General features: G+C 42.6%; 1 pseudogene; it reads left to right on the forward strand.

The window, feature by feature from the left end:
- The first annotated feature begins 1,378 nt into the window (after positions 1-1,378).
- On the forward strand, positions 1,379-1,502 carry LOC142214710 (small nucleolar RNA SNORA17; annotated as a pseudogene).
- Positions 1,503-11,653: the final 10,151 nt, after the last annotated feature.

An 11,653-nucleotide genomic window follows, 5' to 3' on the forward strand; every position in this document is an offset into this window, starting at 1 on the left:
AGGGTGGTATGTCAAAATTCACCTTGGCTTACCTGTTGGAGAAAGAAGGACAGAGTCTTTAGAGGTATATTTATACTGGAGAACTCCCATAGGAACATTAACAAATCTTCCTCAGTATATTCTATATTGAAGACTATTTCATAAACCTAGTAAATTCTATTTTATGAACATATGTTGAGACACCTTTAAATCCATTACTGAAAAGAAAAAAAAAGTATATGAATTTCTGAGGATACAGGTGGATAGTAATGATTTAAATTAAAATGGAGCGTGTTGAGTCAGACGCTGGCTGTGCGGAGAACGCAGGATTTCATAAGCCTTTCGGAGGGGCTCACTGGCTCAATCTATTGTGAAAAATTGCTCATTCCTGACAACATAATTATATTACTTTCAAAGAAGTGGATAATAAGAGATCTCGCAGGGCAACTCCGCTCTGAAAACTTGGGTCTTGTTTCTGAGCAGTAATTACAATCTTGCCGGTGGTTTTGTATATTGTGTAAAGGTAATGGGTTTTTCATGTGTAAATAAAAACTAGAGAAAAAGCATCTTTTTCATAAAGAATATAAAAATGTTTCAATATTTTAATTTTTCCCACTTTTGTACAATAATAATATAACTCCCATGTGCCGGCCTGCAAATACAGTTTTGTTCTTCCTTTACTTTCCTTTTCGCTTGAAACATACACAAAAGTGGATCACACAGAATTACTAGTTCTGTAAATGAAAAAAAAACTTTTGTATTATTTTGTTGGATGTTTTTTTCAAAGTTGGCCATCTCATGACGCTCATTTGTGGCTATCTAAAGTCAAGTGGAAAGGTAAAGGGCAAATCTGAATTTTATATGTGTCCCACTGTGACTGCTAGTTTTAGTGAAACTAGATTTAGGCTATGGCCCCATATTGCGGAAATGCAGTTTTTGGTTGCAGCTTTTGCTGTGTTTTTTGAGCCAAAAGTCAGAAGTGGCTTGAAAAGGAATGGAAATATCAAAGAAGAACTTAGACATTTCCCTTCTGTTAAATCCACCTGACTGGATAGCAAAATCTGCAACAAAAAATGCTGTGTTTATGTAACATGAGGCCTTAGCCTTAGGCAGGGCCGCCGATAGGCCAGTACTACTGCTACTGGCGTCAGGGGCCCGGCCAAATTTTAAAATGGGGGGGGCCCGGGCCCACTGGCGCCGGCAGCAGTCATTGTATGTCCTGTTTCAACTCAGATCTACGTCCAGAGGACGCAGATCTGAGTTGAGCACATACGCGGCTGAAGTGGGGAGCTGACACAGGTCAGCTCCTCGCTTCGCCGCTGCCGCCTGTCTCGCTGACACATATGCGGCTGAAGCGAGGAGCTGACCTGTGCCAGCTCCTCACTTCGCCGCTGCCGCCTCTCTCGGTGACACATATGCGGCTGAGCCGGAACCCGGCTCAGCCGCATATGTGTCAGCGAGAGAGGCGGCAGCGGCGAAGTGAGGAGCTGACACAGGTCAGCTCCTCGCTTCAGCCGCATATGTGTCAGCGAGAGAGACACCCAGCGGCGAAGCGTGGAGCTGACCCGTGTCAGCTCCTTCCTTCAGCCACATGTGTCAGCGAGAGAGACGCGGAGAGAGACGCGCAGAGAGCGGCGAGGGAGTGGAGGAGAAGGTAAGTTTAATGTGGAGGTGGAACGTGAATCTGGGGGCAGGTGAAGGAGAGGACGGCATGACACTGTGGGGACATGAATCTGGGGGCAGATGAAAGAGAGGACGGAATGACACTGGGGCAGATGAAGGAGGGGACGGCATGACACTGTGGGGACATGAATCTGGGGGCAGATGAAAGAGAGGACGGCATGACACTGTGGGGACATGAATCTGGGGGCAGAGATGGGGGACATGAATCTGGGGGCAGAGATGGAGAGGGGACATGAATCTGGGGGGACATGAATCTGGGGGCAGAGATGGAGGGGACATGAAACTGGGGGCAGAGATGTGGGGACATGAATCTAGGGGCAGAGATGGAAGGGGGACATGAAACTGGGGGCAGATGAAGGGTGTATATGAAACTGGGGGAGAGATAGAGGGGGGACATATAAATTACGGGTGACTGTAGGAGGATTATACTGTGTGCGGGCACATGAAAAATTAACGAGTGGGCGGAGTCAACACAAAAGTGGGCGGGGCTAAATTTGCTGCGGCGCGCTAAGCGCGCCACACATTTTGTCCCTCTTTTAGTTCTTCAAAAGTTGGGAGATATGGAGATGTGGGGACATGAATCTGGGGGCAGAAATGTGGGGACATGAATCTGGGGGCAGAGATGGAGGGGACATGAATCTGGGGGCAGAGATGGAGGGGACATGAATCTGGGGGCAGATGAAGGGTGTATATGAAGCTAGGGGAGAGACGGAGGGGGACATATAATTTACGGGTGACTGTAGGAGGATTATACAGTGTGCGGGCAAATGGAAAATTAATGAGTAGGCGGAGTCAACATAACAGTGGGTGGGGCTAAATTTCCCGCGGCGCGCAAAGCAAAAATGGCAGGGGAGGGGGGGGGCCAGACTCTTAGGCTGTATGGGGCCCTAAAATTCCTGATGGCGGCCCTGGCCTTAGGGTGCATTCACATGGAGGGAAATGGTGAGGAATTTGGTGTGGAATTTCAGCACTGAAAAAAAAAGCTGTGTGAATGGACCTTAGCCCTTCGTTCACATCTGCGTTCGGTATTCCGCATGGGGACCCCCCGAACGGAATACCGAACGCAACTGCAAGCAGTATACAGTAAAAGCACACAGACCCCATAGACTATAATGGGATCCGTGTGCTGGCCGCACACTGCCTGCACAAATCATGCAAACAGGAAAATAGATTGTGAACTACTTTCCTGTCTGCATGATCCCTGCAGAGATCTAGCGGCAAGCACACAGACCCCATTATAGTCTATGGGGGCCGTGTGCTTTCACTGGCACACCACTTGCACCAACACCAACGAGAAGTGAACGAGGCCTTAGGCCTTTGTAATGAATGGACTGGAGTCACGGTGGAGGCTCCTAATTTAATTAATAGGAGACCAAGTGCCTTGTGCGTGAAGGTACCTGTTGTGTGTGGATGGCTTGAAGCTAAAGAGCTTTGTCTGCTGGGCTCTTCTGAACTGAGCAGACAACTGCCTGAAAGTAAACTATACCTGGGTGAACAAACAATCTGAACTTTGTTTATATGTAAAGACTTTATTATCTTTATGTATTATTGAAGAAAGCAATAGAAAAGCATCCTGTTTACTTTGCTGGGAAATAAAAACCCTTACTTCTATAATAAATTCTGCTTTAGGTCTACCTTTTTGACTGTGACCATGCCATGGGAGATGGAGGATGTGGGCATCCACAGTTGTTAGGGACAAAAAGCTGCTTGTTGTACTGGGAAAAAGCTGCTTGTACCGCAAAAACATTCAAGTGCAATGGAGGAGCTAGTTGAAGGGTTTTTCTCATCTCCTTTGTGTGCTGTCTCTTCTTCTCGCTTCCTGTATTCTTCATTAAACAGTAAACAGTAACATTAACAGTAAAAGCCGCCTCCCCCAGTGTGCTGAACAAGACAGGCCTGGAGTGGTATGGGGCTGGCACGGGCCCCGGACCACCATGATAACGGTTAGGGAAAGCCTGGTTCCCTGACGGCTATAAAGATTGTTATTAGAAAGGGACCTGGCATGTTGCTGGGCCCCTTTTCAATACTTGTCTGTCTATGGGAGGAGACTAAAAGTAAGGAATACTTATACTCACCTCTCCTGACACCTCGCGAATACGGCTGAAGGCACTTCCTCCTCCCGACTAGGCCCATTCATTGGGCCTAATCCGGAGCGGAGTGCGCGACTGGATGCCGGTACACTGCACCGGCATCCAGTCGCGGCTACCCGTTTTTTGGTCCGCCACAGTTTCCGGACCACAGAACCCCGTGAGCACTCAGCCTAAGAGTCACAGTGGTCTTCAACCAGGCCCAGAAGCCAAAGGAACTCACACGATACCATTCACCAAATGTCTGGGACACTGAGAGGGTATGGGAATGATGAGAAGCTTGTGTGCAAAGACTTGTTGTTAAGTCTACATGTCGGTCTGGGCGCAGACAAAGAATAAAAATGCACTATAAATACTGGTAAAATATACAGATGGGAAACACCAGACAGCAGAGAAATAAAGATATTCCTATGAAAATCAGAATAATAAAATGAACTGTGAGCAGCTCAGAAGCATGTGTCATGGGGCAGTACAGGTCAAATATCTACAGAATTACACAACTAGTAAGTGTAACCCATACACCAACGCATTGAACCGCCAATTTAGAAAAAAGGGTGGCAATAAAAAAGTGGACCGCTATTTCAAATATGGCCACTCGGCCAACAATGCATCCCATAGATCCCTCCTCTCTCTCCCACTCTGACTTAGACTCCCATTGACTTCAATGGGTTCCGTTTTCCACGAGGAAGCCATTGAAATCAATGGGAGGCTTTTTGTCCCATTGATTTCAATGGGTTCTGCGTAGTAAATGGAACCCACTGAAGTCAATGGGAGTCTTTTTTTCAGCGCTGCTTCTGCCGCGAGTTATCGTGCCAGAATCAGCGCCAACTTCCTCTGTGTGAATACCCCCTTAGAAGTCTCCTCACTGATAACAATGCTCCTTTACTATTTTCTTAACATCGCCTGCAAGAAAGGAGGTTTTCTGAGAAATAAAATCCTATGATATAAAGGGATGTCTCATGTGGACAACCCCTTTTTCAATGAAATTTTTCATAGACGTCATGATCACTATGCAACAGAAAATCAGTCCTTCACGTGACAGGTGAATGGAACAGCTGAAGGAGAAAATAGCTTAAACAAAACAAAAAAAATAAAAAATATATATACAATATTTCCCCCTATAATAAAACAGCCTCAGACAAAGTTCTATAACAAATTTTGAGGAAAGCGCTAGAAATTCACGACTTTAACAGATGCTCAATGTTCTTATAAGCGAAGATATAAATAGGTGCAAGAATGTTTGTCTTCTCCTGAACAATTCCTGATTACATCCCCATTATTTTCTCTTCTAATAATTTCCTGTCATGCTTCGACTACCAGTTGGCAGATGCATGTCACTGAGGTTTTATTTTTAGGAACCATGGGACAAACCCAAAAATATGGATTTTTTTTCCTCAATTGCATGATTTCAATGGAAAGAAAAACTTCTTTGAAGTCCTGACACCTACTGCACATTAAACAGTTGTGGGGAGAAGGCAGAAAACTTAAAATGTATTTCAGGTCCGATGTGTTAGAGCTATAAAGATTCATCTTTTTACATGGCGGGCAGACAAAAGCACTGTAGACAAGGGTGATTCATGTGCAAATGTGCTCGGTGAAGAACCAGCTGTACCTCTGTTACAGCAACACAAAAGATGAAAAAGGTAAGATAAAAATACAAAACACAATTTTCAGTTCCCTTCTATGAGTTTTCTGTATGTGCCCATGATGGCAGCCATTTTGTTTCTCCTTTGTTAAACAGGAAACTTAAAGGAACAATCCAGGAAGAACTATGTTATGCCTATTGCCCCTCAGGCCTAGTGCTTGGCTTAACACTGACCCTGCCTAATTTTCAAACACTGCAAATTTACGCTACGCGATGAAGAAGAACACAGGTTCGGAGGTGTATATGGCGCTTCCAATCAGTAAAATGCATGGTACAATCATGGATAACAATATTCTTGGAACAAAGCGCTTAGGGAATGCTGTGTTTATTAGTCAAATCCATTTGACAATCTGGTAAATGAATCAGACCTGGTTTGGTCATCTTATTTTATTGACATACCCATTTCATGTGGGCACAGGATACATACATGTACTAAAGCACTCAGTAGTTATGCCTGTCATGTACAACCACGATTGGTGACCTGTCTTCTTGTCTCCTTTCTCATGTACTGGGTCTATACATACTACTCCATGGTGCACCACATTCATTCTATTTTCAGATTTAGCCTAAATCAGCCATTCCCAACCAAAGTGCCATTGAAAAACAATCTAGTGGCAAGATATTTCCAGGTCAACTCTTTTTGCATATACTATACAGTCTATCCTGACAATATTCCAATTTTTCTCCCCTTTGGGAAGTAGGAGGAATTCCCCCCTTGTTGGCTTTATAGTGAGGGTATAAAAGTAGTGACATCCATTACCCTGCCATATAATACCCTTGTTGCTGTTTAAGCAGCAGAGCATATAGGCTGCCATGTTTGCCAGTATGTGTATGGACTCATGGTTCTGCCAAGGTTGCTGTTCTTGGACAGCATTGTTGTTGTCATCATTATTATTACCAACTGGAACGGTGGGATAGAGGGAACTTGGGACTGGAGGGGGCAAGAGCATTTGCTGGGAATGCGTGGAGAAGGATGTTATAGTAGTTTAAGCAGGAGATTATGAGGGCATGGACTAGCATTTTTTGAAGTTTCAGGGGTGAGGAAGGAGCATATTCATTGGATGTTATTGTATTTGAGGTGGCAGGAGTTGTTGAGGGCTTGGATTTGTTGCTTGAAGGTTATCCAAGGTTATCCCCAGTCAACGGACCTGTGGGACTTGGGTAAATATGGTCCGATTAACTATGATAGATGGATCAGGTGGGTGGTATGCAAGGTGGGGTGAAGATGATGAACTCTATTTTCTCCATGTTGAGTTTGAGCCGAGGAAGGAGATTATGGTTTCTATACACTGTGGAACTCTAAACAATAGAGTGGTAATGCCTAGGCCAGAGAGATATATTTGTGTTTTGTCAACATAACAATGTTATTGAAAACTGTGGGATTCTATGAATTGTCCGAGGGCGTAGATGGAGAACAGGAGGATTGTTGGATGATTGGCAGACTGTTTGTATGGGGCAGCAATAGTTAATGAATATGGCTACGAATGTTTGTTCGTCCAATCATTAAACATGTAAAAGACAGAAAAGGTGTTGTAAACCCTATCTTTTCATACTAGCCACAATGGGGAGAATTTACTAATCCATCAAGGCCAGTTTTCTGGCATAGATGGGCATAAATGTGGCCCTTTATTACGCCAAATATACACCGCATTGTTGGTTCTGTACACCAATCGCCACTTTTTATGAAAGAATGCACAGAAGGGTAGGGACTCAGCGGCCCAACAAACTTATTATGGCTCCCCAGAAAACTGGCATGAGTTACCAGAAATCTACGCCAGCCCCTGACTGATGTAGATTTCGATTCTGGTGCATGGGAGTGTCCTGAATTATTAAGCAGACGGTGTCAGGGCCACTTTAACTATAGAACAAACAGTGCATTTGCACCAGGCTTCATGGTAGTGGGGCCCCCAGTACTGTTAGACAGTCTTGCATTTCAGGTGCATTCAGGCCTCAACTAGTGCTGGGGATACTGCACGGGAATTTTACTGTGTAATGGGCTACTGAGGGGCATTATGCTATATGGGAATTACTAAGGGGGCATTATAATTTGCGCAGATCAGATATGTCTAAGTGTGTTAAAATTAGACTTAGATGGACCAACTTAATTCAGGTGCAGTTCCCATGATATTCTTAACTATAGGTATCATTCTGCATTTGCACCATTTTCATAAGCACTTTTCTGTAAGCTACACCGTATCTTGGAGTGTCCTGTCTCTTTAAATGCATCTTGGCTGGATGATGAATGTTAGGGCTTCGTTGTAAAGTGCAGAATAATGAGCTCAACACCGGTGAAAACATCATTATTCTTGTTTGGATGGAATTGTTTTTTAAGTGAAATTACCTGGACTTATCTCATTCTGCTCAGACGACACGTTCAACGGTGGAAATGTTAAATATTTTGTAAGAATTAATGTTTCTGGTGTTAATTAAAGATGATTATTAATGATTATTAATTTAATGGATGTATTTTAGAAATAGGCAGGATATACGCGAGGAGTAATGTGCAGGATCATACCTAAGAAGGGTCTGTCGCAGGTACTGCTTACATGAAAGATAAACCAACAGTGGGGGGAGAGGGGAGTAAAAGGTGTAAAACTGTAGATAGTGAGTAACTCATCCTTGGCACTCATTCCTTTACACTGTGGAGTCTAACATTTTGACTGTGTTGCTGTAACAGCTGTATCTGTTCAAACATCTGCGCTATCCTCTGGCCATTAAAGTACAGCGCAGGAGACATAATCTGCTTGCAAGTGGGCAAAGAGATCTACACAATCTTCAGAGATTGCAAGTGGCAAAGAGATCTACATAATCTACAGAGATTGCAAGTGGGCAAAGAGATCTACACCTTCTGAGATCATAAGCCTTTTTGTTATGGATGATCTGTATTCTGATATTATTTTAGGGCTCCCCTGTATTTGCACTTGTGACATAGATAGGGACTGTCGCTCAGTTGTCCTCTACTTCTTAGGGTAGTTGAGGCAAGCAGCTGGAGACTTTGGGGTAGGTCTAGTATTTGGGCTCACTGTCCTTGTCTTGCTTTGTTCTTCTGGGATGTTCGCAGCAGACGAAACCTAACAGGTTTTGTAGTAATTGCATTGGGAGTGACACTGAACTGGAAGGAGGAATTATTGAGGATTCAAGCAACCTGAAAGCTAACTGGAAAACAAATTGAGAGCTGCTCTTCTTGTGACTAGAGTAAAGGCCCAAGCTAGTCTTCTCACCCATGTCATTGGGAGACATGAATCTGTAATTGGGTCATAGTAACATTAAAGGGGTTGTCCAGGATTTATTTTTTTTATGACCTACTTTTAGGATAGTCTATAAATATCTAATTGGTGGTGGAGCCAACAGCCTGCCCCAACATGGGGTCGCTTCCACAACAGCCAAAAGCAGGTTGTAGTCCACAAAGTGGGTCTCCCACCATCAGATATTTATGACCTATCCTAAGGAGAGGATCCAGGCCAACCCCTTTATACTATTTGAGGATGCATACTAGTTTCATACGGAGGCGGTCATTTTTGTTTATTGTCACTTTTTAAAACCCATAACTTATTCATATGAAGGCTTGTTATTTGCACAACGAGTTATATTTTTCTAAGGCACCATTTTGAGAAACATGTAGCTGTAACTTTTTTTATGTTTCCATCATCGCAGCCGTTTGAGGGCTTATTTTTGCAGGATCAGCTGTAGTTTCTGTTGGTCCCATTCTGGTCTGTATGTGACATTTTGATCATTTTTTAGAAATGTTTTGGAGGCAATGTGACCAAAAAACAGCAATTTTGCTGTTTTTTATTTTTATTTGTTATGGAATTCACCATGTGAGATAAATATTGATCTATTTTCATAGTATGTGTTGTTATGGACACATCAATACCAAATACTTTCAGTGGGCCCCCTGCCTTTATGATATGAGCACTCTGTTTGTATACTGATGAGAGGGGAGAACACAAAGAAACTTAGATGCCTTTTTATGAATTAAAATTTTGTCAGGTTCTTTATAACCCTTTAAATAATTGTTAGATGCCTCTTTATGGTAGCATCTAAAGGGTTAAATGGTTGTGTACGATGTGTTCACCGCTCATAGCCATTAGAGCAGGATGTCAGCTGTGGATTATATCCTCTCCTGATGGCGCTGCCTCATCCCTTACTGATGAGGTGGCGCCATCTTCATTAGGTACTATTAAGTCATATTGTCGTAACAGCTAGCCGTCCCTCATGTTATAGGACATCATGAGGCAAGAAGCAGTTAATAAATATGTGAAGGGGAAACAGCCAGCCATCTTTTCCCCTAAAAGGAAGAGGGTAGATAATAGCAACATAATTGATAGTACAAACCAGCACCAATAGGAAGGGCAATTAAAACTTGCTATAGGGCCCACTTTATACATCCCTGATCCACTTTATACAACAACAGAGGATGAGCTTGAACAAAATGAATCACAAAGCATGAACATATTTAATGCTACACCATGTATATGGCAATATAAGCAACAAGCATTAACACTGACTCTTTACACTTGTTCCCCTACCCTCGAAATCAGTCATGTAGTGCTGCCATTATTAGAAGACATATTATATAATCTATAGGATGACTGTATTGTCTGAGCTCTGGGGAAAACATCAAGCAATTAAGAGTGCGGCAGATCTGTTATAGGTGTCAGCCCCCCCTCCCCAGTGCAGCAGAAAACATTTTCTTTCCTCTGGTGGGGAGGGGGAATATTTATAGTGCAGTGTATTGAGCGAGACTCATTGTCACTCACATTGTAATATGTTTGAATGACAGGGATAAAATTAGTCAGCGACTCCCATGTTCGGAAGTCAGTGATTTGTTTTCATTAGGTTTGCTGTTTTGTGAGAAGGTGGATGTGTCTGGAGTGCGGTATTAGCTGTTCCCTGTCTCTCCGCACTCACTGCTTTTCTATAGTAATTTACCAGAAGGAAAAGAAATGGAGAGGAAACTAATGAAAAATATTTGTATTCTTAGGAAAGTCGTAATATAGAAGAAGACAGAATTTTTAGACTTATATTTTTGTACATAGAGAGGTATGAAAGTAGAAATCTATCTATCTATCTATCTATCTATCTATCTATGTATCTGAGGCAATTTGTATTGCAAAAATCAACATAAAATACAATTAAGCAAAAAATTCGAGAGAGATTACATCCATTTTGTATACCTAAGGAATACTCAAACCGAAAATACTTAAGGCAAAATGAAGGTGAAGAGTCGACACCAGTTGGGGGTGATAATTTTAAAAATACCAGTCTTACCGAAAGACACATTCCTTCATAATTCAGCATTTTATTCCTTTTATTCTCTAATTTTTTTATATATATTTTGATATACCTGAGTTCAGTCATTATTTGGCTCACGACAGTCGTGTGATAGAAGGGTTCACTGTGTAGGAACACTCAGGTTTCTACATGGCAATGGTAATAATTAATGACGGTAAATATGAGATATATTGTCCCCCTAGCGATTATTATCGCAAGCTGGGACACAATAATCTATGTTAGGGTACATCAGAAATTAGGTATTGAGATTTTTAAATATTAATAATACCGCGGATGCCGGGTGTCGAACTTTGGCAGCCACCATAGCTGCCTCTGTTCTGCCTGAGGTGGACGATCAAAAGACGTCTTTTGATCGGCCGCCTCGGGCAGCAGAGAGGCTAGGTTCACCACTGATTTAGGATATCCAGCCACCAGTCACCAGCCTGACAGCGCTGGTGCATTATAGAATGCTACTCCAAGAATAAGAGAACTTGAAATGCATTGTATGCTGAGGCATTAGAAAAATGGAAAGAGACAAAAAGGTATATTTATTAGATTTAATTTTTCTAGATAGGTTATTCCTGTTTTTAGCCTGTTCTCCCAAAAAAGTTAAAAGAATAGGCTAAAGAAAGAAAAAGATTCTATCAAAGGAAAGATGACTGATGCTTGGTTTACCCTTGCGCCGATTGAGGACCTGAAAAACAGAAGCCTAATCCACTTAAAAAGCAGTTACCCACTTAAACTCGTGGACCTCATAGATCAAAATGAGGTCAATATTAGAGTCCAGAGATATTAATCATAGCAAGGTTTACCAGAGATCTTGAGGCCCTTAGTAACTTCTGACGGCTGCAGACATGTGCATTTCATGAGGCTCAAATATTAGCACTATCATATCATCTATACAAGCAACAACCCTCAGAGCAAGCAAAAGGGGACTCATATCCCCTAAAAATCACATTTCTCTATAGTATTGAAGGCTGGGTGC

The sequence above is a fragment of the Leptodactylus fuscus genome, chromosome 7 (assembly GCF_031893055.1).
Source record: "Leptodactylus fuscus isolate aLepFus1 chromosome 7, aLepFus1.hap2, whole genome shotgun sequence".
In the NCBI taxonomy this organism is placed as follows: Eukaryota; Metazoa; Chordata; class Amphibia; order Anura; family Leptodactylidae; genus Leptodactylus; species Leptodactylus fuscus.